This window comes from Merops nubicus, unplaced genomic scaffold (assembly GCF_000691845.1).
Source record: "Merops nubicus isolate BGI_N331 unplaced genomic scaffold, ASM69184v1 scaffold21498, whole genome shotgun sequence".
Taxonomy (NCBI): domain Eukaryota; kingdom Metazoa; phylum Chordata; class Aves; order Coraciiformes; family Meropidae; genus Merops; species Merops nubicus.
The window spans coordinates 10408-15599 of record NW_008626641.1 but is presented as its reverse complement, the minus strand read 5'-3'; positions in this window follow the sequence as shown (position 1 = coordinate 15599).

The following is a 5192-nucleotide window of genomic DNA, read 5'->3' as shown; positions in this document are numbered from 1 at the left end:
AGAATCAGGCAAATCATAGAATATTTTGGGTGGGAAGGGACCTTGAGAGTTCATCTAGTCCAGCCTCCCTGCAGGGAGAAGGGACATCTTAGAGCCCTGGCCAACCTCACCTGGAATGGTTCCAGGGATGGGGCAGTGACCACCTCTCGGGGAAACCTGGGCCAGGGGTTCACCACCCTCAGCATCAACAATTTCTTCCTTCTCTCCAGTCTAAAGCTCTTTCTTTTAGTTTCAAACCACCCCCTCCTTGTCCTGTCCCAACAGGCTCTGCTCAAAAGTCCCTCCCCAGCTTTCTGACAGGCCCCTTGGAGAAGGGAAAGGCCACCAGAAGATCTCCCTGAATCCTTCTCCTCTGCAGGCTGCCCAAGCCCAACTCTCTCCTGCTGGGCTCCCAGCAGCGGGGTTACCCCCTCAGGTCATTTCTGTGGCCTCCTCTGGCCCCGCTCCAACCACAGTTCAATGGAGAAATGGAGAACGGGACAAAACCTGGATCCCATCAGGGAAGGGCAGAGCTGTGTTTGTCTCTCCCACCCATGTGTGCATGTTCAAAGACAGGGAGAGTTTTAACAACCAGCTCAAAGACACTGTATGGAGATGGAAAAACATATCCAAGCAGGTCATGAAGACCTTCTATGTGCACTGTTTGGAGCAGTGACCACTCGCATCCCTCTCTAGATGAAGGCAGGGGAGCTGTTGGTGGTCCATGGATGGATTTTTGGCCAGCTGTGCTGCGTGGATAGCCTTGTGACTTCCTCAGAGGAGACCTCTTCCCTCCTGCAATGCACCTTGCTCCAAGCACCACAAAATTAGTAGGACCCATATGAGAACTGTAGTCCCCATGGCCGGTAGGTCAGTGCCAACATGCCCAGCCCTGCTGAAGGGCCATTTTTTACCCTTTCTGATCCCAATTCCCACCCCTTGATCCCAATTCCCACCAGCTCCTGAGTCCTGCCTGGATGAAGGTACCAGAGGATGCCCAGTTACAGTTATTCACAGCAGTGATTTGGAACCCCAGGGATGCAAAGGGCAGCAGAGCAAAGCAATCCAGTATGAACATACATGATTTTGGAGCTGGTCCCAGAGGGGCAGGATGTATCCATGCCCCAAGGCTGGCAGCTTGTGTCCCTCTCCTATCTCTGGGGCAGTCCAGGGTCGCTTGGCCCTGCAAGCAGCTCCGTGGAGCTGGCACCTCCCCATGCTTTGCAGCCTGGCAGGGCTTTGCCAATGGCTGTTCTCCTGCTCATTATCTCAGCCCAGCTCCTTGTGCCTGTACCAACCCTTATCTCCCCCAAAACACTCTCCTTGTGCTGATAAACGTGGAGCACTCCTAAACTTGGAGAACATCCTTTCCCCACCGGCTGTTTCTGCAGACTGCACAAGCCCGATGGCACGGGAGGAAGATGTGGAGCAGTGAAACCATGGTTGCACCCATTTTTTCTTCTATTTTTCAACCTTTTCTCCTTATGTTGTCCAGTTTGCCTCAGCCTGGATGCACTGGGAGGGATGGGAGAGGTGTCCCAGGAGGTATTGCTGGAGGAAAGGGACCTCCACCCCCCGTGCACAGAGCGATGCAGGGCTCGGTGGCTTTCCCCTTATCCGTGGTGGGTGAAAGGTGCAAGGTGGCCCTGGAGGTGCTGGGCCAAGCAGCTCTGGAGGGCAAGCACAGGCTGGAGCCAGCAACTGGTGGAAATGGGACTGTTTGGGCTGAGGGAGAAGCTGATTAGAGCTGCCCAAGGCCCTCAGAATGCTGACCCTGCTGCAGCAGCGCGGGTGAAGGGCTGGCGCAGAGGACCTGGCTTGGACCCAACTCTGTTCCAAATGAATCACAGAATGCTTTGGGTTGGAAAGGACTTTAAAGATCATCTTGTTCCAACCCTCCTGCCGTGAGCAGGGACACCTTCCAGGTGCTGAGATCCAGCAGCCATTTTGGCTGTGACTTCTAGAGATTTTAGGGCGTCTCTGGTTGCCTGAGACCCGCTCCAAGCCTTGATCATAGAATCATAGCATCACTATGGCTGTAAAGGACCTCTAGGATCATCAAGTCCAGCCTTCATCTCAACGTTTCCCTAACCACTAGACCATAGCCTCAAGTGAAATATCTACTCTTTTTTTGAATGCTTTTTGAGAATAAGGTGATTGGTGGGCCTCTGCATCCTCTAAAACTGCCTGAACCCTGCCAAACCACTGTTCAAACGCCAATGGCACTTTGTGCTCAGGAGCATGTGGCTCATGACCATCACACCTCCTCTGAACACCTCCCAGGAAAGCATTTGGCTTCAGCCCCCTGACACTTCCATCTGGAGCAACCTTCTCTGGCCCGATCCCTGCTTCACTCCACATCCATGGTGTCGCCTGAGGTGTGAAATGCCCCTTGTGGGAGAGAAAGTAGAAAGTGGGGTGGAAAATTGGTGCTTCTTCATGGCACAAATCCTTCCCCTGGCTCCACGTAACTGAGTAATTTTTCACCTGCTCAGTATTTCACTTGCTTTTAGCCCAAACCATCTGCAACATTGGCTCTTTGTCCTCAGCCTTTCACTTAAACATACAGCCTCCCAAGTCAGGGATTACCTATGTCCAACCAAGGAAGACAATTGCCATCAATGGCAGCAGCTGCAGACATGCCTGTGGAGGAAATATCTAAAGTGAAATAGGCAGGAGAGGCAATTTTGTGGTGTGTACAGATACGTGTACCACACCCATCCTTCCAGCACCATCCTCATCCTCATCCTCATCTGTGAGTGTGAGATGTTCTGAGTGTATGTTCTCCAGAACAGTAGCTATGGCAATGGGGACCTAACTCTCGCAAAAGCCTCGAGACTGATGTTTTCCACAGCCTAGAGAACATCTTTAAGGTGTCCAGAATGGTGAACTTGGCTTGGCAGAGAACCTGGATAAGTATGGATGCCTCTCCTGGGGGAAGAGGGGTTCATCTGCCCTGGTATCAGCAGGCAGATTTCAACCATGGGAGTGTGAGAGGAGTCTCTAGCATTAGAGAGGAGGATACTTCCGAGAAACAGCTGATGTCATCTCCAGAGATGCAAGTTGAGTCATCCTCTGGAGGCAGATGGTTCTCCCCATGGTCTATGGAAGCAGCCTCAAGGCTCAAACATGGACCTTTTGAAACAAATCTGGCTTCATCAAACCAAAATTAGGCACCTAGGATAAATGTCCACTGCATGCAGCTACCCAGACTCTTTGTCTGGAGGGACATAGATGCTTCCCAGAGTTGTTCATCCCCAGCTGTGCCTGTGCTGCCTCTCCAAACCAGTTGGACAGGAGCCCATCTCCCAGAAGAGCAGGTCAAGCAGCTGCTGTGCCTAGATATTTCTCCAGGAACATCCCCCCTGCTTTCCTCATGAAAGCACTGACAACCCTGCCAGCTGTGCTAACATCTGGGCTTTGCAGGAGCACTCACTTCAGAGGAGAGAAGTTCATCCACTTCAGCCAGAGCTTTTGTCTCTGATCTCATGACAAACACATGGTGCTCATCCTCTGCAGCACGTTTGGAGGCTGACTGGGCTTTACTGGGGAGGGAAGAGCAGGGTGACAAGCTCCCCATGTCCTCACAGGGCTACCACAAAGGGTCAAGCAGTCTTGCCTGCAGCCCCTGTGTGTGCTATGGTGGGTGGGAGAAATCCTTCTGTAAGGGCTTGGAAAGGGCCAACATGAGCAGCCCCTCCACCTTGCAAAGCAGTAGACGGAGCCTGGGACAAGCACGTTCTCCTTACACCAAACTGTGGCTTCAAGGACTTTCCTGATCGCCTCCTGAGCACAGGAGAGACTCCCACCCAAACAGGCTTTATCTCCTAAGGGTGTCCTCTTCTCCATTCCCTTCCACAGAGTGGCTGAGGTTGTCAGGGACCTCTGGAGACCATTGGGTCTAACCACATGCTTAAGCAGGACGACCAGGAGGAGGTTGCCCTGGGCCATATCTAGTGGGGTTTTGAGCATCTCAGGGATGGAAACTCCACAGCCTGAGGAGGCAGCTATGCCACTGCTCGAGAACCCTCACAGCAAAAATAATTTTCTCATGTTTAAGCCACATTTCTTGTGTTTCAGTTTGTGCCCATTGCCTCCTGTCCTGTCGCTGGCCATATTCAGAAGAGCCTGGCCATATTTTCTTTATTCCTACCCCTTCAGGTATTTATATACATTATAAAATTCCCCCAAAACCTTCTCTTCTCAAGACTGAACAGTCCCAGCTCTCTCAGCCTTTCCTCATATGAAAGATCCTCAAGTCCCTTCTTCATCTTCGTGGCCATTCATTGGACTCACTCCAGTAAGTTCATGTCCTTCTCGTGCTGGGGAACACCAGAAGCCCACCAGGACACTCAGATCCTGTTCTGCAGAGCTTCTTTGCAGCTGCCCAGCACACAGCCTAATCTGATGCCTGGAGTTAGTCCTTCCCAGGGACAGGATTTTCCACTTCCACTGGTTGAGTTCCATGAAGTAGCTCTCTGCCCCTTTCTCAGTCCTTGGCGAGGTCCCTCTGGTTGGCAGCATGTCCCTCAGGTGTATCAGCCACTCCCCCAATTTTCATATCAACTTGCTCTGTGTCAGGGCTTCCTAAAGGACATGGGGCCTGGACTGGCAAGGCAGAGAACTTTCCAGTCAGGACTCATCCCACCATTCCCAAGAGAGGTGACTAGGACAGACCCACAGAGGGGCCAGTCAGGGTAAGCTCACAGCACCAGGTAAGTTTGTGGTGATGAGGCAGCTCTGAGGCCAAAACAGAGTATTGTCCTTAGGAGCCTGTGGCCAAGCAGGTCCATGGTGGGGCTGGAGATGTCTACAGTGTCAATGGAGCAGGAACTGATAGTCCTGGCCTGAGCTGAAATAGGGGTCCTGGGCCCAAGGGCAGGGTGGGAAGAGGCCCCAGGGGAGGCTGGGCAAGGTGATGAAAGTGAATTAGTGTCCTCAGGCTCCAAACGTGTCTCTCTTCTCTCTCAAGAGGCCAAGACTGATCAAAAGGAGGAGGGAGCAGACAGGATGGGTGAGGACTTGGGCATGGTGCAGATCTCTTGAAGACTTGGCTAGTGAGCATGTCGTCTGCTTAAGATCATTATAGCTGAGAGCTTGAGGGGGTCAAGAAGAGAATTTCCCTCCTGGTTTGGGCCGTGGAAAGTTTCATGCAGGCTTTGGCTCAGTTTCTCTCATTCTGCAACACCAGCTTCAGCTGAGTGGCTCCACAC